General features: G+C 42.2%; 1 protein-coding gene across 9 annotated transcripts in view; it reads right to left on the bottom strand.

The window, feature by feature from the left end:
• The window catches only part of DAB1 (DAB adaptor protein 1), a 482616-nt gene that overhangs the window by 68036 nt on the left and 390174 nt on the right, over positions 1 to 24406 (bottom strand). The gene's annotated exons all lie outside the window — the stretch shown is intronic.

Genomic DNA, 24406 nt, shown 5'->3' with positions numbered 1-24406 from the left:
CACTGACTTATCTAATTGCATCAGCAATATTTACACTATTACCATCTGAATGATGAAAACCGAAATTATATGACTTGCCTAGAGAATGTTGCTGCTCTAAAACCCCCACAAGAAACACTGCATCCTTGTTCTATTCTCTCTGCTTACAGACACCTACAGAAAAACCACAATCAATAGCATCAGCTCGCAGAGGCTCATCATGAGAAGCTTAAAAAATTGCACAAGATGTTTCATAATAAAAAGGCAATCTGGGGTAAGATGGCACGGCGCTGATAAAGCCAATGCACATAAATGACAATGCTCAGCCTAGCCTGAACCACACGATGATGACACGAGAGCAATCCAGGAAAGAGACAGTTTTGTTGGGCAGAATTTTTCCCAAAGTATCTGCAGAACAGTTTATTCTGTGTTTTAGCTGGAAGAAATATGTTAGTTAGGGAATCAGTCTTCCTAAAATTGATTAAAGATATATTTTGCAGCTGTCTGTGGAATTTCTTGCTAGGATCTCAAAAAACCAGCAGCGAACTGTAAATAATTGCAACCAAACAAGGAACCAACGAAAAAACACCCAAGGCACAAATAAGCAAGCAAAAATGTGAGCTCTTAAGAACCTGAAGTTTCTCGGAACCAAGAGATTTCACCAGAAAAACCTGCCCAAACATAGACTGATGCTGCTAAAATTTACCCTCGGAGCTCTAGGCACAGCTTTTGCCCCATCCTCCCAGCTACTGTAAAACACGCACAAACAGCGAGAGCCTGCTACACATGAACCGTAAGTCAGAATCTCGTATTCGACACCTGTATTTGAGAATTTTGGCCCAAATTGTCTCCAAAGGTCACTCCCACGTGAAAGGTCAGATTAATTAATAAAATCTGCTTCAGTGTGGCTGGTTTTTGATAAGCAGAAGTGCAGAAGATTTGGGGGGAAAAGCGATTTTGTTTTACATTTCTATTTAAAGCACCTTTTTCAGCAGTCAGATTTGCTAGTGTTACACACCCATCAAGTGGATGAATAAACCAGGTCCAAAACTATGGAATTTATTTTTACAATACTATTACAGGAAAAAAAAAGAGCATACATGACCAACGTAAATTACTTCCAAATGAAGATACTCATTTGGTTCTCCTTCCCCCAAAGTACAGCACAGTCCACGCTGTGAACTAATGATGGACTAAATGCATGTTAAAAAAATTGAATTATTTGAAGCTAACTGAGATCTTCGAGTGTGTTTGAGCACACAAATACCATTTCTTTCAATGAAATGTATCAGCTCAGAGCAGTATTTTAATGCTGCATTTACAGCCTCTTAAAAAATAAGGCGTCTGATTAGGTGTTGCTGTGCTAGTTCAGCAGCTACCCAACTGCTTCTCTCAATTCGTATTCACTCCTGCTCCCTCCACAGAATTAAACAGGGTTGAAACTTCATGCTCTAACATTGTATTTTATTAATACATTTTAATTTAAAAAAAAATTAAAAAATCTAAAGAGACATAAATGATAACTCAGAAACTCGAAGTAGTGCTCATTTCATTCCCCAGTGAAACACCAAGGCAGATGTTGGCACCGTCAGCTACAAAACCATGAAAAAACATTTTACACTTTCAGCTCCGGAGTGGGGCAGGAGGGAGAACATCTGGAGACACCACAAAGTACAATGATAACAGTGGACTTTTCCATATGTCTTTTATACTTGCGAAGCTATCCTGTTGATTTGCAGTAAATAAACTCCTATTCCAACAGATTTCTTGCCAACAATTTTCAACCTTGCGTCTTCATTACCGCCGAGGGCGGCTGTTAGTTAACAGCATGAGCACGTAAGCGTTCACGAGTGTTTCCTGGGTCCGAGCCACGATAGCGACCTTGCGTTCAGCCGTTCTTTGAACATTTATACTCATTCCAACCTCTGATCTGTTTTGCTGCGTGTAACGAAATCCCGGCCATGAACAGCCCATTCAAACACAACTTCTGGCTACGTTTGCTTACGCCCAGGTCCCATGTCAGTTATGACCCAGATTAAGTAGGATAAAGTGCTTTTAGGATAAATGACTGCGAAAAATCATCAACCTGAAAATTATGTAGACGTTTTGAATTATAGTGGAAACTGCAAATTACTAGAGGCTACAAATTCATCCGTAAAACCCCAGAGCATATGTCCCATGAAAAAGCACAGAGAGCGCAGACACACACTGCCCTACATTACAAATCAGCCATCTGCAACAGCCACCATTTCTCAGCACACATCCAGGCCTCCCCCGATCTACGCTCTACGCTTCTGGTGCTGTAATCAGCACTGAAAAACTTTCTACCTGCTTGGAAAATTACAGTCAGACCCACACTGTCAGTATGGTCGATTTTATCGCACTCCTGAGACGCAAGATTTATGCGGGGTGATACTGCATCTGCACACTGGACACTTCTAAGTCCAGACACTCATAAACATCTCATCATTACAACAAAAAAGTTTTTTTTTAATGATAGTTCTTGAAGAAGGTTCTTCCTGTGTTTGAAACTGCATAAATAAGAGATTCCTGAATTATGAGGCTGTAATTCTTATGCTTTGGAGGAAGGGGGACGTTCACAAACCAACTATGAAGATTCTGTGGAAAACCAAAGCCTGAGGTCTCAAATCATTACTAGATCATAATCTACAGCAAAATTAAAAGCATATGTATAACGACAACCGCTTCTTTCCACAAGACATCTCCTGAGATCTCACTTTCGGATTTCTTGACTACTGAGAACAGTACAGCGGCCAAAGCCACGCTGGGTGAGCAGCCGATGCCCACCTCAGTTGTCCGATGTAGGGATCTGCCCAGCGCTCCTCATCAGACAACCAGCACCACTACATCATTCCAAAATGATCCTAAATTAAATTTCTGTATTAAACTTTTTTTAACTTCAAGACCAAGTGGTATTTTCTAATGGTTTGCTCTAAAATGCTTTCATAAATTGCTTCTCAAAAGCAAGAAATATCCCAAGCATCTGTTCACAACTCCACACAAGCATTTTACAATCCAAAATGGAATCAGATTATCAACAAAGTCAAGTGCGATTTATATCTCATGCCCCAAACTGAGGAAAAAATGTGAAAGTCAAAGAAACCACTAACAACATCACACAAATACAGTTTAGAAAAGAGATTTATTTATTTTAATTAGAAAATATGCTGCTGTTGACACAGGCAAAGAAATGTTTTGTTTGCAGCATATAGATTTATAATCCTCAGAGGCCCTTAAAATGTAAATGTAAGAGTAATTATTTTATCTACTTCTGTAGATGTCACCGTTCACCTTTAAGCCATACGTGTTCTGGCTGGAGCCACTGCTCCTGCTGAAATGGGAAAGCGTGACCTTTGCTGCCGAGTTGTGATATTGCACTTGGCCTTCCACGGTCTTTTAAGAGAACAATAAATCCCTGGAGCCAGGTGATGCAATGCGCTTCTGCACTTGCATCTGAAGTAGAAAGGCTTATCATCATGATCATCGTTAAGGTATTTTATCCATCTCACTAACTACACTAAGTAATAAACAAGGTTTTTAACACAGTCAATCATTTTTATTCGAGGCAATATACCTTAATGAAACTCAGATTCTGTAAAGCAAGCTAGACACAGACCTGAACCCAGACCCCCAAGTACTCAACCCAAGCACCTCCAGCGCGTTCAATCCCAAGACGCGACCGGCGAACAGTCCAAGAGGAACACGAGCGACTGTGGCAGATCCAGGTCAGAGCAGCCCGGGCAGAGCGCCAGAGCCGGGTGCTGCCGGGGCCGTTCCCATCGGCAGCGGTCACGGGAGCTACTCGAGGAGCTGCTCCCAGGGCTGTACCGTCACAGCAACCCGCCAGCTGCCATTCATCCCTGACTCTGACCTCAAGAGGGAGAGCTGTGTTCGCATTAGGTCATCTGGCTCCATGCAATGCTCTTGCCTTTGCAGACTGAAGCTCACTAAAGGTTTTCTTCCCAGGCACCGCGTATTTTGCTGAGTGTTTCAAGAAGACTTCTCCTCACCCTTGGTACAAGTCACGGATTGCACTCGATTTCCGCTCTTGGCTCAACACAGCACCAAGCTAACGTTGTATTAACATGCTAACATTTAGAGCAAACGCTGTCATTCTCCCAGGGGATCTGTAAGTGAGTGTATTTCATAAACAGAAAAATAAATGAAAGCATCACCGCAGTAAGCACAGTGTTGCTTTTTCTGTATGTTCTCACACCACACCACACATTCTCCCTTCCCAGCACTCACTAATCTAAACCAATAGCCCTGGAAATGGCTATATCCTTTATTTAAACGTGTGAAACCCTCAGGGCATCATCTGAATTTCTTGATTTTACGACTGTAAAATATAGAATGAGATGATCACCAAAGTCAATAACACGCTCCTGGCAATCAGTTCGCTGAAGAACGACACGCCACTGTCTGTTTTTTTTTCTTTTCTGACTAATAAACTGTCAAAATTGTATCCATCACGCATTCAAATTATAAACCTGAAATAACACCTCCTTACATCTTGCAGGGCTGAAAAACAATCACATACGCACTTATAAACAGCCTACATCTTCACGGGGACAATTAGCATTTTTATAGCACCAACACAGTGGAAAATACAAAACACCACGGTGCAGAATGACCTCTAAGATGCCGCACATACTGAAGACCAGTGAATTAATTGTTAAGTGAAAGGTATTTCCCATTAGCTGTGCATATATATGCCCCTATCTCCACATATATAGAGATACACATCTACACTTTCAATATTTGGCCATATGCACACACACAGTACACAGCTTCATTTGGCATTAATTATCTGAAGAAAATTCACGGTAATTTTAATCAACTACCGACTTCCCTAGGAAAAAAAAAAGCACACAAGCAGGTGTTGAGGAGAAAATACTCCTACATAATTATACGTAACTTTCAGTACTGCAGCAACTAAACAGCTATTCATGAAGGAATTACGAAAAGCTCAGATTGTTCTCCTTGATGGCACATTTTTCTCAATGGTTTCACAGAACCACGAGTCTGATGCAGAGCGCTCAACACCATCCATCACACAAAGCGATGGATCTTGATACCAAGACCAGAGCACCTCGGGAATGTAATTCTTGCTTCATAGGCATAAAAAAGGTCAGTGCATGTGATAAATGATTTTGTCCCAAACAGGGTTTCAATTAAACGTACAATTTATTAGGCGAATAGAGGCAAGCAAACATGCTTACTTGGGATTTTAAAACTAAAAACTCCCACAAATTCTCAGATCCTCCTGCTATCTATTAATCTATTTTTTGAACTCTGCTGCTGGAGACAGCAAACTGCGAGTTGCCAAGTTGTGTATTTGTCGCTGTCTTTGGGAGCATAACTGCCCAAACCCACTGTGCTGCACCTAGAGATCTGACACAGAAAAATAAAATCATCTTCTTTTTTAAACATAACAATTTTGAAAAGAAACAACATCATATCTAGCAGTGTATGTGCACACAATTTAACTTCTGGTGTTATCGCTAGCATTCTCTTCCTCTAACAGTACTTCTCCAGTGAGTTGCTTGCAATTAGCCATTTTCAACTTTTTTGAACAAGAGAGTTACTTAAGGGTTTAATTTCGAGATCTAGAATTAATCTCAAGTGACCAGGGCACATTTGCAGTAAGACCTGCTCGCAACATCAATCACTTCTATCTTTCAAATGAAGATGTACTTTGAATTTCACACTTTACTTCATCGATAAAGGCTAGCTACTAGCAACTGAAAAAACTACCGATGTAGTGAAGTGCCATCTATTTACGGGGCTGGATTACAACCTCAAAAAGCATGTTAAGATTTTATAGGGAATAAGTATCTCTTTTTTATACAGGACCCTATACAAAACCCTTGGTTGCAGTATATGAGTACAGCTTGAATGCAAACTTCTCCTTTCATCAACTGATAGGGAAACTCCTAAAAAGTCTGCAAGACGCATTTTGGCGTGCTTTTGGCTTACTCAGCTAGAGCTAGCTTGCTGTAGGGTCAACAAGTGAACCCTGCTGGGGTCTGCTGTGTTAGCAAAGTGTTATGGCCAAGGTACAAGCACATAAAACCTGAGCAAACTAGCTTTCAACCCTCCTCCTGCCAAGAACCCTGCCTCTGCCTAAGAGCTGCCCTTGCCCAGGAGTGCCATCGGGAAGCACATGAGCCTCCTGGCTCGAGGAACGAGAGGGAGAACGTGCCCTCCTGTCCTGCTGATGCTTCGGTCCTCTTGGTGCTCCTGCTAAGAAAAAGGGAAAATGCCCCATTTTGACAGCAACGCGAGCATTTGTCTTGAATGCCAAGACTGAGAATATTTCTAGGGAACATGATAAACCGTTTAAAGAGAGGACACAGCAACCACACTGAAAGCTCAATGAACTTCTATTACGGTTAAATTTAAAAACATTACCTACAATTTTAAACACCGGTAAGGGCTCTCCAGGCAAACTCAATCATCATTCAGCCTATCATCTCAGCAGCACTTCCCAATTGTTCAGCACCGCTATTCACAGTAACCTCCAACTGAGAGATTTTATGGCTTCTGGCATTATTAGCCTGTGAATTACTGTACTCGAAGACACCTACACATCCCCGCTCTTAGCACCAAGTTTCCTATGTAAGTAAATAAGATGTTCCTGTATTATTTGCCATCTTTGATCAGAGCTTTATGAGCAGAGATGTCATTCACAAGGTGACAGCAATTGCACTTGCCAAGTTTTTGTCTTAACACTTTGTACTCTACACAAGCTAATACAAAACAAGATGTACATTTTGCTGTCTCCAAAGCAAAATGGTTGTGTGGACTAGATTAAATGATTTCCTTATAGTACAAAGAAGTATGTGTGAGTATGTTAACAGAAGAATTCAATTATTTACAGAGGAGGCCTCAGTATAAAATAATATTTGATTAAAATTTTGGACAAATCTCAGTGACAGAGAGTCTAGGGCAAGCACACAGGAGACGGCAGTGATTGAGCACCCATGCTCCACGGGCAGATGACAAAGCACTCATTTTAGTTTTAGCCAGAAGGCTCACTGATCAATTTTATTTTCTCAGATGGTCTTTGAGATGACAGTATATGGGCACATCCTCAGACACAGAAATGACCAAAAGCTGAATGTAATTAAACTTCCTTTCAGCCTCTGTACTGTGCAAGTCTTCATAAATCTTTGAAAGCCACGTTGTAAGGTGCCTCTTACAGCCTGGATGCAGAAGCAGCTAAAATCCCAAATTCTACACTGATTTAAACTGAAATAAGCCACTGCAATAAAACATCGTTTTGGGTTACTAGCGTTGTTCAGCAAGTCCTATGGAGCAGTCATCAAAAATGAAACAAGGAAAACTTCGTGGTCGATTTTCTGCTCTTAGACATTAATGTCTTTAAGGATAAAAATGATGTTTCCTCTACAACTAGAAGGAAAGGGAGAGGACAGGTACCTGTGGATTCTTCTCTTTAAAAGACAGAATAGAGTTCAGCAAACTTGGTTCACCTAATGTTTCAAAGCTGGGGTGAATGTTTAAATCAAGCAGACACCAAAATGTCAAGTAAATAAAGCCCTTGGGAAAACAAGGTCATCACCCAGTTCATTCCTTACCTGCTTGCCTGGTTGTCAGTTGGTTGCTTCTAAGACAAAATCACTAAGAAAAGGTAATTGATTTTATAGTGATCCTCAATTGGTGTTGCTAAGTGCACTGCATTTGGATGGGGCATGGTAAAAGCCCAGATACTCTGAAAACCCTGGGACCCATTACACCTGCGGTAATATGCCCAAGCAAAACAGCCCTAATGGGGCAACCAGTAGATACCACCTAGTGCCAAAAATCTCTACAAAGGACTTCCAAAGCAGTGAGGAGAGGCCAGTCCACATGGCACTACTAAACTACCCCACAATGTGTCATTTCCCAATCAAAACTGAACTTGCTGGGGAAGAGGAAAGTATACTAGAATTGCCTTTCCTTCCAAGCTCCACCGCAGCACTGAGCAGCACCTTAACGCAGCTGAAAAACTAGCCAGCACCAGGAAAACGGATCATTTAAAGATGAGCATCTGAACAATTATTTTGATATGTGAACATGCAATAAGACTTGCAGAGCTGCTGAATTCCTCTGACTCTCTTTAATCCTACAAGAACTAAAAGTGCTCAGAACTTCGGAAAAAAAAGTGAAGTTGCTTTTATGTGTCTACCTATATCTGGCTTTAAGTACGTAGTTTTCAGGAACAATTTTAATTAGACTTTAACTAATCCAGCACACAGACATGCATTCGCTTACACGCAGCGCCCCAAAGTCATATCGAGACACACAAATTCACAATTTACACTTCAAAGCCTACAAATATATTCTGTTGATGAGTCTATCAAAGAGCCTAGTTTTTGTTCTGTGTAAAGAAAGAGAAAGGGTGGAGAATCAGTTCACTTCATACAAATGCCAAATTCTTGTGCTGCCCTAAGATAAATGTTAGTTCTCCAGGACTATGAAAAGAGCAAGTTAAGAAAAGGATATGGTCTGCTGATTAACGTTCCCAAATTTCTCACATGTTCAATAAGAGAAAAATCTTTCCATTCAAGATAACTAATTACAGACACTAAAGTCCCCAAAGGAAACAGCAACAGCCCACAGCAGCTACGGCAGGAGGACGAAGCCATTCACTGATTCACACTTCACCGCCTCCCGCCAGCACCCTGCTCTGCTACGGCATCGGCGCTGCGTGCACACACGGAAGCGGGGCCGTGCTCCACACTGGCTGAAATCACAGCCGTGTGCTGGGGCCACACCAGGACTGCAACTCTAAGTCACCCTCTTTGTCGACGTCGAACTCTGATTTCGTTGAAGACTCACGCCAGTGCTAGTTAGAACCAATGCGGTCACAACGGGCTGCATCACGCACCGTGCCGCGACGGCAACTGCATCCCAGAACCACCCCGCACCTTTCTTCCCATGGAATTACCGGCACTGACGATCATGTCTGGATTTATTAGTTGTTCTGACGATGCTGGTATAAAATGCAGCTCTGGAATGTGCAGACCTGTAAGTTCCTGGCTTAAAAAGCTGTCTCCAAGGCCATGGCATCAGAGGCAGCACGTGGCCTCGGAAGAGAATTATGTACCCACCTTACAAAGCCTCTTCTCATGCAGAAAAAGAATGAAAACGACATGTTAAAGACACACAGTAAATAGATTTGTAGAAATTATCTTATGATCGCGTTAATTCAATAAGAAAAGCAGCTGCTATTTATTTTCCATGGGCAAATGGAAATACCAGTTTTCACCACAAGGCAGTCAACAAAAAAACAAACCGCTATTTCCCTGCTGAAATTGTTCACATTTTGCTATCCAATGTTTCAGGAAGAAAATTATTTTCATTTTGGCCTCCCACTGCCTCTGCAACATCAGAGAATGTCTCTCTCTGTTGGAAAAACAATAGGAGGCAAAGAGGAAAGCAGCTTTTTTCCTGAGACTTTGGGCTAAAAAACGCCATCAATTTCAAAATTACAACAGTGGCAAAGTGCTTCTTTCAATCTGGTCCTTTCATTTTTGCCTCCTGCTGCCGTTCCTATTGTCAAAGTGGCAGCAGGAGGCAGAAATGAAAAGACTACTGCCGGCAATCGCCCTTGGGCAAAGCATTAATAAGAAGTGAAACACCTCCGTGCCGTAACAAATTCCAGAGGTAAGAAAGTGGAGTCTGTGCATCTCTCGTGTGTTAGTGCCACGGAGGATCAGCCCATCAGGACAACTCTTCTGTTTCTGGAACTACGTTCATCAGGCATCAAGGAGCCAAAGTGTTTGGGCTGGTGCTCAGGAAACTAAGAATATCAGATGAGTAGCAAAACGTAACAAAACCAAACTGACAAAACCCACCAGAATCACAGAATCACAGAATAGTAGGGGCTGGAAGGGACCTCTGTGGGTCATCTAGTCCAACCCCCCTGCCGAAGCAGGGTCACCTACAGCAGGCTGCACAGGACCTTGTCCAGACGGGTCTTGAATATCTCCAGAGAAGGAGACTCCACAACCTCCCTGGGCAGCCTGGGCCAGGGCTCCGTCACCCTCAGAGGGAAGAAGTTCTTCCTCATGTTCAGACGGAACTTCCTGTGCCTCAGTTTGTGCCCATTGCCTACCTTGTCACCAGGTAGAGGAAAGGAAATTACTCAACTGGAAAAAGCTGGGGCAATTTTTCAAGACATTGGGTGCATGGGTTGAGTTGTAAGGGCACAAGGACCCAACTGCTCGCCAAGCCAACCTGGAATGTTTGAATCCAAAGAGCCTGTTGGTATGTGAGGAGAAACAGGAGAAAGGACCAAAGCCAAGTGCTTAGTGCTACCAAAAGTTTTACAAATTTTAACAGATTTGCTGAGCCACCTGAAGACCAGTCCAGCATTTCAGAGCTATTCACCTAAAGAACGGCAGGAAGGTACAGTGCAACCAGAAAGAAATCGCTAACAGCCCTCCTTCCAAACACCCTGCAAGCCAGAGAGAAGCCCTTGAAAAGGGTGATATAACCAACCCAGCCAAGTAATCACCTCTGTCTCGTGCCTTTTGGTGAAGTTTCCAAAGAACCCAAGTTGCCCAACTGCAAATCAGTGTCCTCCAAAGATGACGTATTATAAATGATGCTTTCACTGCCTGAAAGGAGGAGCTCCATCCCCAACTGAGCAATAGCCGAAGGTGTCTCAAAGCTGCCTCTGGGAGCTGGGCACTGCAAGGATGACTGAATCGCATCCTTTTTGGAAGAAGTTTGGTGTTAAAGGGGTGGTTTAAGTTAGTCCTAGGAATTTTTCAGCAGCTGGAGTAAATCAAGATACAGGGTAGGAGCTGTGTCTCGGTCTGTCCCTGCTTAAGGCTTCAAAGAGAACATATTATTTGCCATGATCATACATGTGTTTTTACTACCTTTGTGGTAGTAAGACTTCATTACAAGAAAGTAAAATCATATTCCTCTGAAGGCCTTGGGAAAAAAGTGTGAACAAAGTAGACTGCATCTACAGAAGTTCTTTAAAAACAGAGAAAACAACGGGGAAGCAAAAAAAGGAGCTAATGAAATTGAATATCATACTATTTTTCATTGCATGAATTAAATAAGACAGAGGAAGGTTTTCTTCACTAAAACTGAGCCAAGATAGTGTTACCTTTCTCCTATTAAAAATAAAAAGTAATGATACTTCACAAATAAAAGCAGTACTATTTCTTGTGATAGAACCGAACAACAAAAATTTATGAAGCTTGAAAACTGTACTCCGCGCAACGTGCACCTAAACTGTTTCATCACCTGTGTTTCTCAAAATAATCAAGGAAGATGACTTAAAAAAAAATCCATATAAACTATAAAAGGAGGAGAAGATTTTTATTCTAAGGTCAGATTTCTCTACTAACTTAACCTGTACAAAATCCTTGTCCTATTAACTTTAAGGACACGCAGATAAAAACAGTCTGCTGAAATCAACACGGACATTAAGAGCAGCCTCCGGGGAAAAAAAAATCCTATTAACATCATTAAAATATTACTAGACTTTTAAAACATTATTATTCCTCTTGCAGTTGTATTTATCTTCTGAAGAGCATAAGGCCTGTCTAGTCCGTGTAATACTCTACAGTTACTTCATGGTTGGTACCATCAAGATTCTCTGGCTATTTCTACCTCTGACAGTATTTTCTGAGACCACACTGAAAACATTTATCAAAAGATGCACGAGTCCTCCTTTGGACTGCACCCCAATGCCTTCTCAATAACTTGCCTACAACTTGTTCATTTACAAACAAAATTGACTGTGTCTAATCTCCATGAAAAAAAACACAAAACAAAACAAAACAAAACCAACAATCTACTAATTTAATGTCTGCATGCAGCTTAGTGTATTATAAGACAGGGCATTGCTATGCCAGGTTAGTATGCTATTAGCTGGTGGATTCTCAAGCATCTGTCATGCAAAGTAGGTCAATTTCTAGCCATATAATTCTGATTATGTCAAAATATTTATTCATGAGTCTCCTAATTCAACATACTTCAAATAAGTCATATTTACGTAAAAAAAATACATCTAAATTATGGTTGCTAACAACTGGGTTATCGCAGCTTCAAACACTCTGGTAATCCAGAGACGCGGATAATGTTTTTTCCTTGCAATGTAGTAACGAAATTGTTTTTATTTCCTATTTCCCATTATTTTTCATCTGGTTTCCCAAGGAACACAGTGACACTAAGTTAGAATGTGCAAAGCAACGGAAACCCCCGTCCTCCCTTCTCATGCCCATTCTTCCCTGCATTAACACTTCAACCTTAGGGCCAATTTCAGTCAGGTCTCACCTACATTATGAATTTTTCACTTTACTGGTCAGGGCAAAATAGGCGGCTGAATAGAGGAGAGAGACCCTATCAATGAATTTGCCGGGGAAAGGCCATGCCGTGAGCTTGTCTTTGCTTAAAGCTTAGATCAACATCAAGACCTGAAAAACCAGGCTCCCCCAGTTCCTCAACCCACAAAAGTCTTTTCATCAAAATTAAAAGATTACCAGGAGAAAAGAGGGGTATACAATGACTTTTATCATCCACATGCTCAACAAGATCTAATCCCTTCCAGTGACAGATTAGGAATGACTCCGGGCAGCAAGTAACACTCGTGCAATAGCAGGGAGATGGAAAAGTTCATCACCCAACCAAGGCCAGCTGTGACTAGTTGATCATAGAGCAGAACAAATATCAACTCCGTGGTTTTCAGTGCTGTTGCAGGGAAAGAGAAGGTCTTCAAGATCACCATTTTCTTCATTCCCCTGTACCCTGCTGCAGCATTCAGATTACCTGTGGACCTTCCCTTGCTTCTACCAGCACTTGCTTTTATCAGCACCGACACGATGGATTGCACTTCTTACCAACTGTATTGCTACTAAATATCCTAAGAACTTTAGGCTTGGCAGAAGTAAAATCTTGTAACTTTCCTCCCCAAGTAAACGCTGCCTAAACCTGTATTTCGCCTTCTCATATACTGTCAGGAGGTGCAACTGAAAAATGTATAGTACTATCATTCCTAAGGCAATAAGACTAACTCTTTGCTCTACGATCACAGAATCACAGCATGGCAGGGGTTGGAAGGGACCTCTGTGGGTCATCTAGTCCAACCCCCCTGCCAAAGCAGGGTCACCTACAGCAGGCTGCACAGGACCTTGACCAGGCGGGTCTTGAATATCTCCAGAGAAGGAGACTCCACAACCTCCCTGGGCAGCCTGTGCCAGGGCTCCGTCACCCTCAGAGGGAAGAAGTTCTTCCTCATGTTCAGACGGAACTTCCTGTGCTTCAGTAAGCAGTAAGTTTTCTTTGATGCCATTCTAGCACCACACTGGCAAGTTTAAATGATGAGACACTCAGAGCAATGCCCGCAGCAAGATGCAAAAGGCACAAAGGCTGCAGGCAGCTTCTCCTCCTAGGTCATACAGAACAGCTTATATACATCTATAATCTATAGGATTCTTTGCTTCCAGGACAGAGAGGAAGGAACAGCTTTACCTTTCTTCACTTAAGAAGCTGTCCCTGAACAACTGAGAAAGCCACACAAGACTTAAACACTTTTGATGGTCTTTCACCTTTGTGTATTAACAAACCTTTTTTTTTTTTTAAAGTTTGCCTTTAAACAACCAAGAAAGGCTGCACCTGACAAAATCATGAGAGGATGACACTCTAAGTCATCAACCACGCAGCTACTTTTACAAGCTTTTAAATACAAATGGGTGTTTCTGGCCACCGTTCTAAGCAGCTGTGTGCCCCCCTTGAGGGCTCAGTCCTCCGACACCCGCGGGAGCTGCACCAAGACCCGGGCACATCACAGCCGTTACTCCCGGATTTGCCCGAGGTACCACGTAGGCACACAGCTATGGTCTGTCAACGACCTTTTTAATCAAAGAAAATAAAAGGAAGGCATGAACACTTTTAAATGCTTTCAATTACCAATGTTGTAATATTAATTTTCTAAATGTTCCCCTACACGGGTAATCAAACTGCGATCTCTGCTCCCTTTATCTGGCTGCTTCTCACGCTAGGATTTAAATGCTACATTTTGTTTCATCTGTAATAGTTTTCCCTTAGACCTTTCTGGTGGAGTTTGCAGGCATTCAATATAATCTGATCGTTGATTATGTCCAAAGCAGTTATTTAACTTCCTATTGGACTGCTTTGAAAGAAACACTACGGTGGCTAATAAGACTAATCTCAGAACTACCATTTAGGAAAGATTCTTTTAAAATTTAAATGCCAATTCTTTCTTCAGCCACCCTCCTACGTGACACAACAAAAATAAAATCTATTCAATATTAAAAACAACAACAGTGAGCCTGAAGGGGCAGATCAAAATACAAATTGAGGTGTTGAAAAAAAAATGTCTACTCTATAGATTTTACAGTTAAAATACTACTGTTCTATAAAAACCCCTTTGTATTTTAGAAAATCTAACAGTATAAGACAAGGCAAATTACAGCAGACGCAGTAAGATGAGGAAGACTTGATCCTTGGGTCATATGTTGGCAAGGATCAACTTAAAAATCACGCAGAACTCATCATGCAAACTCTGACACTGCCTTTTGGCGGACCTGCACTGCCTCTTCAAACCACTCCTCGCGTACACAAATGTCAAGTTCTTTACCTAAAACTTGAATACTTCTCCTTAGGGAAAATGTGTGGGTTAGACTTTGTTTCATTTCACCTGTTCACCATCTCAAATCCCAGGTGTCTGTAAAGCAGAGAGCGCAGATGCGCGTGTGCGACATGGAGACGGACTGGCCTCGGTCAGCATCGAGCTGACTCAACTTCCATTGGAACAACGCCACTGGAAAGCTGAGCAAAGGAGTTAATAATAGAATAATAGTAGACAAAACAAGATTCATCTAATCAGCCATGTATTTCTCTGATTATAACAAACAAAGAAACAGGATTGTACGACAATTTCCAGAGCTTGGTAAACTTCAGCAGCGCCTTGTAATGAAGCCTTGGCAAGAAATAAGTGAAATACAAAGGTTTTTCATATTGAGGCTCTGTAAACAGTTTCCACTTTTAGAAATGTATCCTAGCAACTCATAGAAATGGGTTGTAAAGACAGCTGGACAAAAACATAATTTGGAATAAAACCAGATGTAACTGCTAAACCAGCGCGTCTGGTGGTCCTGAACTGGTCTTGCAGCCACATCTCAACTCTGATTCAAGATGTTGAGAAAACAAACACCAGGACGAACAGATGTCTTAAAACTAACATCTGCAGGAAAAACTATTAAAAAGTGCATCGGAGTCAGTGGAAATGATTCTGAACTTTGTATTCCTTTACTACTGCTGCAGAAAGTCTCTTTGGCATCCAGTTGAGAGGTGTGCTGGACCTACACCTCGCGCTTTGTACTGGCATCTTGTTAGACAGAGGTACCAGATGCACAACTGAATCTTATTTATCAGGTGTTCACTCAATTCCATTGCAAATCAAATTTTTTTTATTTCTTTTTTCAAGAGAAAACTGAAAGAAGTGATTTGTATAACAAAGCACAGACCTTGATTAAATGTCTAATCCATAATTCAATACAGAGATTCTGCTGACATCACCAGCAACAAAAAAGATTCATAAAATTTATCATGAATACAAAAGGTGCCTGAACTGTATTTCAGAATTAGTATTCAGACTACAATTGCACAAGCATTATTGGCGATGGGGATAAACCACGTTTCTACATAACAGATGACTGTATACAAACTCCCAAGAAGCTGAAACACGAGTGAAGAGCATCCTGCTCCTGGAGATGCAAACAGAGAATACTCCTCAGAACATACTCAATTCTCCTGCGGAGGATTATTTTGCTTTCCATTGATTGCTTACATGTAAACTACAGTACGCAGAACACACAGAATAATTAACTGCCAGGCTGTAAATTCAGATACTGTCGGGTAATTAGCTCAGTCACAAATCTTCACAACTGCACTCAAAAGTGGTTGTAAATGGCAGCAGATGCCAGAAAGTGGGCCACAGACTGGGTCCTGGTTCGGTGTTCAAGGACTGAGCAAGGGATTCTTGGGGGAGGAGGAAGAGTTAGGGCTTTTTTAGGGGGTGAGGTTTTTTTTGAGCCAAGACTTACCACAAATTCCCCTTGGTAGCTTAGCTATCAAGAGGAAAGTTTACTACACTGAACACCTAATGGGTAAGACTGTTTTTTAAACAAGCATAGATACATATAACTTCCTCAAAATTTACATTTAACAGTTTGCCAGAGGATATTTTTCCACAAGAAACGCCAGTTAATTCTCAGTCTCACATGGCATCCTGAATATTCAAAGAGAGGCTCAACTAATTCTTTGATTTTTCATTTCTCCAAAGGTCGAGTTATAGTAATTCTGTTACGAAGTCTGTCAACAGATACATTATCAAACCAGTAGTACACACTGCAACATATTGCATGTTTAATTTTGTTTCAGTTGATAAAACTCCCGTCCTTTACGATATATTACCCAGGTTGCATACGAGGGGACAAATCCAGAAATCTGGTTTTGATTCATAGAAAGGGAGTCATGATCTGACAGGCAACAAGCTCCAGCTTCAAAAAATCCACCTTTCTAGTGATATAAAGTAAATTATTTATCTGAGAAAACATTTCACATCACTCTACTAATGATCAGAGTTCACTGAAGGACCCTCCATCCTGGACACGGCTTTACCTCCAGCAGAACCTCTGTACCACGGCACCCAAGACTAAGTACCAACCAAAACATAAACCAGCCTCTGGAAATCTTCTGAGTAGAGATGGATGCTAAGGCAATCAGCAGCCTGCACTGAACATGTCAATGAAGTTCCTTAAGTTTGGTGGGATGGCAAATGAGACAAGGATACCACCCCGAAACCCCCTCCCAGACCCCAAGGACTCCCGTGCCAGAAGGGACAACTTTCCGAATTAGCAGCCTCCGTTATATTTATTTAATTCATTGACCTTGCCCACCTGGCTTTTTGAACTTTAAGCATCTGACACAAACCTGCTGCCTAAGCCATATTGTTGCAAGGAGTCCCCTGCACCCCAGCGTCCAAAGAACGATGTGTTCTGCTCCCTCGGAACTCGGTGCCCATCAGCTCCCACCCACGCCGTGCGGCTCCTGCTCAAACGAGCAGCGAACACTTGCTCGCTTGGTTTTGTAGAACTTAACTTTCAGATGCCGTTCCAAAGTGGCGACTGAGAAATGAGAGCCCATCACTCTACAAATAAATTTATAACTATTTTTCCTACGATGTGCATTGTTTTACATTATATCAGCATTGAATTTTATCTCCTGTTTCACTGCCCAGTTATTCAATAACATCACACCTTTCAATGCTTCACTGTTAACTTTTGTCAGCTGCTTTGGACAGTATTTTACTGGAGCAAATGCCCCTGCAGGTCCTGCACCTGCGGAGGAACAACCTCATGCACCAGTACAGGCTTGGGGTGGACCTGCTGGAGAGCAGCTCTGCGGAGAGGGACCTGGGTGTCCTGGTGGACGACAGGTTAACCATGAGCCAGCAGTGTGCCCTGGCTGCCAAGAAGGCCAATGGGATCCTGGGGTGCATCAAGAAGAGTGTGGCCAGCAGGACGAGGGAGGTTCTCCTTCCCCTCTACACTGCCCTGGTGAGGCCTCATCTGGAGCACTGTGTCCAGTTCTGGGCTCCCCAGTTCAAGAAAGATGAAGAGCTACTGGAGAGAGTCCAGCGGAGGGCTACAAGGATGGTGAGGGGACTGGAGCATCTCCCCTACGAGGAGAGGTTGAGGGAACTGGGCTTGTTCAGCCTGAAGAAGAGAAGGCTGCGAGGGGACCTTATAAATGCCTACAAATTTCTTAAGGGTGGGTGTCAGGAGGATGGGGCCAAGCTCTTTTCAGTGGTGCCCAGTGACAGGACAAGGGGCAATGGGCACAAACTGAGGCACAGGAAGTTCCGTCTGAACATGAGGAAGAACTTCTTCCCTCTGAGGGTGACGGAGCACTGGAACAGGCTGCCCAGGGAGGTTGTGGAGTCTCCTTCTCTGGAGATATTCAAGACCCGCCTGGACAAGGTCCTTTGCAGCCTGCTGTAGGTGACCCTGCTTCGGCAGGGGGGTTGGACTAGATGATCCACAGAGGTCCCTTGCAACCCCTACTATTCTGTGATTCTGTGATTCCATCTGCCCCCTTCCTGGCTTACGTTACTGGTCCAGGGTGATTGACATCGGCAATGCAAATCAAGATCACCATTTTATTACCACTGCTCCCTTTTCCCAATTCATTTATTAGTTCTGAACTTCACACTTTGGGACTCCTGCCACTTCTCAAGAAAAAGGGGGGAGGGGGGAAATCAGATTAGGACTAAACTGAAATTCAAATGGAGAGCACACCTAGCACTACATTTTGATTTTAGAAAAACCTTAAGATCTTTTGTTCTAAATAGTGTTACTGACCTAGAAACATATACTCATCTCTGGAAATAAATCAAAATTCCTCCTACATTAATCTAATTGCACCAGTGGAAGCTAAGTAGTCCCTTAAGCAATTTAAGTTTCCCTATTTGAGGAGGAAAAAAAATAAAAAAAATCAGGCTTTCCTCATCCCTGGGACTGTGTTTTGTAGAACAAGCCAGTTATGATTAATTTCTCTGTTTGCAGTAGGAAAGTCATTTTCCATTAAAACAGGAATAGATGTGAGCAGATAGTCTGGGTGCTAGTGAGCACTGTATTAGCAAGTAAATAAACGCCTTCAAAATATATAAAACAGTCTAGGTTTGGTTTGGGTGCTGTTTTTTCTTGTCAATGCCATAAAACTCCCACAAAATTGCCGATTTCTGAAATAAGCCCAGAAACTAGGAAGTGTTTTTAGAGGTAACTGTAACGAAAAAAGTGGAAACGACAGAATTAATGATCCTGCTGGCTTTCTTACCTCCTATTCTTGTGATGGCGAAGCTGTTTTATCAAAGGGCAGCAACACCAATCATCGAAATCATTCCCCTTTTCCTGCGGTGACAGTGTTTAGAAGGAAGGAGAAACCCTTCTCTACGCCTAAAGAAAGGGTGCAAATGCCAGGAGGATTCAGGTCTCGTGTCTTAACCAGAGGCGAAGGTGGCCGCGCAGCCTGGCGCCAGGGACCTCAGACGTAGAGCGGGACAGGATTTCAGACTCCTGTCTCGGTCTATCTGCGGGCTCTTCTGAACCTCAGCCTGAGGAACGTGGCTCTCCCCAGGGGACACCAAGGGGCAGGGGAACTGGTGTGGTCTGGGCTCCATCAATGGGGTGAGGAGACAGAGGACCACGCGTTTTACAGCGTGCATTGCAGCATTCGGTCCCTACGAACACTGTATGAGGTAACGCTTACACATCTTGTGCTACACAGGTCGCAAGACGACTTCTGGACGCTGTGCAACCACGATTCGCAGTTTGCTTAAGCGGAAATGGAAACTCTTCTGCGAAGAAGTCTCCTCTCCCTTTTACCAGTCTGTTCAAAAAGCTCTTTCCTCTCCTCAAACACAAGGCTTAATCGTACTGAGAATACGATCCCAGCCCTGTCGCCCCAAGGAGGAGGCACCTCTGTCGCCTGAGGTGCCATTCCCCTAGCAGCTGGTTAGCAGCGTGACCCAGTTGTGATTCCAGATCAAGGACAACCAGGGAAACTCGTGTCACAGAGCACCAGAGAATTTACTAGGGCCTGTGATTTCTTGTGAATCCTTTTTCCTTAGACAAGATGTTCGCTACAAATCGCTCTTTGTCTAGAGTAATTATTTGGGGATTAGGAAGTGCTAATAAAACCCTCTCTTGAAAGGCTGGATGAATTTGAGATGATAACAAGGTTGTGATGTGCCTAAGGGAGCAGGGGCGTCTTTCTGATTGTAATTTAATCAACCTTGATTAAAAGAAAGAAACATTTACCTGTACCCTGTTCAATAAATTTTGATAAAAGTCTATATTCCAGCAGGCAGCCAATCTATTCTGCCTAGCATGCTCACTGTAAACAGGCTAAACTCAGATTCCCTCGACTTCTGCTCTACCCCAAGAAAACCAAACGAGGACATGATGGTACAGTATGAACGCAGTATATATGCTAAAACCCTTGAAGAATACTCCTAAACACCGAAGTGTCTGGTGTTCTTGTTTCTTCAAGCAGTGTTCTTGAGAGACATGGTCCTGATTTCTGCTTTTAATACTCCAAATCCATGTATCAGTCCCGAGAATCACTGCTTGCTTAGATTAGGGAGACACAGCCAGCAGAGCAGTACCGATGCACTTCCACCGCGTTCAGCCCTAAGTGTCACTGCAGTGGTGTAAAATTAGACTTGCAACTCAACGGACTTTCCTCCTTGGAGTCTGCAGAGGAAGGAGCACTGCAGAGCTTCTGGCTTTCTGCTCACCGACAGTGTTTGGATAGAGCCCTCTGCAGCAGTGCAGACCTCTCTTGCTGAAGTGTTCCCACAGTAATCATCTCTAAAGGAAGAGTAATTTATATTAGCTACTTTTTCTTGATATGCTGCAGCTGAGGGGACAACAATAAATAGCAATTATCTGTACTCTTCCCGAAATATCAAGTCTCTGAAATTCCAATTATTTGCTCTCATATATACCAGCTCATCATCAGTGTAAATGTTTCTTTCCACCATTTCTTTCAGTCTTTGAAAGAAAAGCCTATGTAGCGAAAATCTAAGGATGCAATGGATTGACTACGAATAGCTTATTACTTCTGCAAAGTATCTCAATTATTGTAGGTCGTACTAACCCAGACAATTCAGGCTTGATTAGGCTAAAGTTATTTTTCCTACTTTAGTCATGTAGTTACTTTTATTTACAGCAAGAGCCCTAAGCTGCATACACTTCAAAAGAAACCAGAATAGTCAAAGAAATGCCTACCTGCCAAATGAATGAGTAGAGACATATATTAGCTGGTGTTCCTTAATCCGGATAAATCCTAGCAATTGACTGAATTTTCCATATTGTTTAGACAAGCTGAAACAAGCCAATTTCTGTAAGACCTCCTGAGTTAAAATACATCAAAAAAATAAGAGCACTGAAAATAAAATACACTCTGCACATAATACAAATTAACATATTGCAAAATCACCTTCACTAAATGCAAACGGAAGATGAGATTGTGATATCCTTACTCTGGTATTAATTTGAGTATGACTGCTGATGAACTGAAGTGCTAATTAACTTGTAAAGCTACCAGTAGTTGGCTTTAACTGATTGGCTGTATTACAGAAATCCTAGGATGCCCGGACATGTCAAAAAAAAAAACAAATCCAAAGCTAAAAATACTTAGGTTCTCACTGTTTCGAGACACTGGTGGTTTTAAAAGCAACAGAAAGGAAATCCAACAGATACGAACTGCTTTGCAAAATAATGAAGTGAATTAAATTAAACTATAGCTTGATGAAAATCGGTTAGGAAAACAGCACTAATGATGCTAAGAATGGAATATAACATCTCTCTGGCTACACCACATATACAGTAAGCTCACTGTGCACATAAAACAATGTAGTGAGTGCAATAAACATAAACCACAGTAAAAAGGAGAATGTGCACTTTATATTAGGCAGTATGCAGAAACCTAGGCCAATTACGTACATAAAATATTGGTGTATGCTTCACACATATACATGTGAAAGAACAATGAGGAAAAAGCAAGGCAGCAGGCAACGTTTTCAAGATGAAAGAAGTCCCAGCCGGAACAACAGGAGCTAACTAAAGAGCACATGACACAGCAGGCTCTTCCCTCTCCCTAACCTTTTTTCAATATCCCTTAAAAAATATATTAAACAACATCAAATGAGGCAGGAAATCATACGATTGTTATTCTCTTCTCCATTTAGAGATACTGGCATAAACTGACTGCCCAGAAGCTTCTGGTTTAAACACTTATCCCCTTTCTATCTTGGACTTCGACGTGCCAGTTGGATCCAGAAGACTCCCACAGAGGCACTTTCACATCTGGCACAGAATAAAGTTTGACATCTGAAAGGCAGAGGGGCATTCTGTCGCCTGCTGAAAACGGCGGGGTGGCAATACCGTGTCGGATTGGTGGCCCCACAAGCTGGGATCTGTATTATAGAGTTTGATTACTTCACTGCAAAACCAGCAATCGGCAATTACAGCATAGCTAAAGGAAGAAACCCACCTGTTACTAACTCATTTATGCACCATTTTGTGTTAATTAAGGATCATCTATACCAAATGTTAAGCCTGGACGCCACACAGTTAATACTGAACAGGAGATAGTCACTAGCACAGGAAAGAAATAGGGAAACCAATTAGCAGGGGAAAAAACCCTCAAAATTGTTAAATACAGATCTTTAAGTGTCTTATTACACCAACAGTTAATTAAGAATAATTTACAGAAACAATTATCATTACCATATTAACACTAATTGTTCTACACAGGAAGACTGCATTGTGTAAAGCAAGACTGCCTGCGCCTTACTTCAGCACATAAAAACATCAAGGGGCTTTCGCTGGTCTCCTTCATTCTCTTCCAGTCTTTTACCATCTCAAGAGAGAAGGACTCTAAAACCAATTCACAGAACAGGGGTTAAATTAAACACAGCACCCGCTTACTGTTATTGAAATAAGTCAAGTTATTGTATTCAAAATATTCATCCTTTTTTTCTCTTCCTTCATGAAAACACATCACTTACCACCCTCCCCAGGAAAATGTGTCATCGCTAATATTGTATGGGTAACAAGCAGTAAGATCAAGTAAATACGAAGAGACATAATTATGTCTACATACGGTTTAAGTCTCGAGATCCTAAATTCAGTGAAAAAGTCTCCAAAGAGAAAAGAAAGGGAATATTAAAAAGCAGGGGAAAAGACTGTCAAAAGTTAGATGCCAGAGGGATGAAAAGAAGGCTTTCTGCTCACATTTTTGATGCCAACGTTGCTTCCTCAAACCCTACAGAGGGAAATAGAAGTGAAGCGCACGCATCCGAGCCCAGAACCTGGCCCTTCAGCTCAGGGCTGCCGTGCCTGACTGAGTTTCATTTCAGCCTTCTCCAAACGGCCTCCCCTGTTGCCTGCCTGCCAGCAGCTCTTGATTAGGCTGAAGTTATTTTTCCTGCTTTAGTCATGTAGTTACTTTTCGGCGCAGCGATTCCTGCCTTCAGGGCAGGGACGGAGCGCGGCACCCGCTGCAGCTTCCCTCAGCGCAGGATTTTCAGCGCTCTCCGGGTTCTCGGTCCTCAGAACTCGTCCCCTTCTCACCCACGAGTACCCAAAAGGTACCTGCTTTCCAGCACAGATTTGCTCGAGAAAAGCAACTGCAGACGTGAATGTCTCCTCCTGGATCTCAGACATCAGTATTTCACATCAGCCTTCCACATTTTATTTTATAGGACAAACAGGGACTTTGAGATTGGAACATTTAAGACGTGCCCTAGCAAATCAATCCAGAAACACCCAAATTTTATTATCTAATGAAAAAACCCAACATTAATACAATAGGCCCCTAAATACAGTCATCTATTCAACCAACAACCAGAGCAGTGGCCTTGGAACTTCCAAGTAATACCCTACAAAACCAGTTGCTTTTTCCTCAATCCATACAGCAAAGATGTCTGCTGTCTCCTGCCTGCCTCTTCCAGCAAGGAACAAAAATTAGAAACAAAACATTGACTACTTTTTCCTCAACTGGCATGTAAATGAGAGGGAGGTGCCGCAGGAACACAGAGATTTTTTACGGTGTTAACTTCTCCCAGGCCGATTCCCTCGCCCTCCCCTGAAGTCAGACACACGCAGCACTAAAAGCTCTGGGTAACCTGGTCAGGGGAGCTCTCATTTTCTCCAGATAAAAAAAGAAAACATTTGCAGAGAACTGAGATGCATCCAATACTCAAAAAATACTTAGAAAGTTATTTGTTTCGTGATGGCTAAATACTGAATATTGTCCCCAGAGCCTACCACAGGAGTGGACACTAAAAGAACTTTCTTTTTTCCTTTTTGTCAACATGAAGAGGGAAGAGAATAAAGCTGGTGTCTATGTACACACAGGAAGGAGATAAACATCAGAAATGGCCTTACATAAAAACTACATCAAGGTACTTGGGATATTTAACATTTATGCTGGCAGTTACAAGGGTGGTGGTAACAGCTGGAACAACGCGTTTCTAAAGCCGGCTTTTCCAAGAGTAGTGGGCCTGTGGAAACAAGGCAATACAAATTATTTACTCAGGCATATTCCTCTGATGCTTATTAGATTATTAGGGGAAATAAGAGAAGAGCGCTCTGGAAAACGATACGGTGATATACATTTGAGAAATTTGCCACAGCCTGGAGTAGAAGAACATCTACTGTAGTGACCTTGGGACCTTATAAATGCTTATAAATCTCAAGGGTGGGTGTCAGGAGGATGGGGCCAGACTCTTTTCAGTGGTGCCCAGCGACAGGACAAGGGGCAATGGGCACAAACTGAGGCA

This window comes from Opisthocomus hoazin, chromosome 6 (assembly GCF_030867145.1).
Source record: "Opisthocomus hoazin isolate bOpiHoa1 chromosome 6, bOpiHoa1.hap1, whole genome shotgun sequence".
Taxonomy (NCBI): domain Eukaryota; kingdom Metazoa; phylum Chordata; class Aves; order Opisthocomiformes; family Opisthocomidae; genus Opisthocomus; species Opisthocomus hoazin.
Note: the sequence above shows the minus strand (reverse complement) of the source record. Positions and strands in the feature narration are given on the sequence as shown.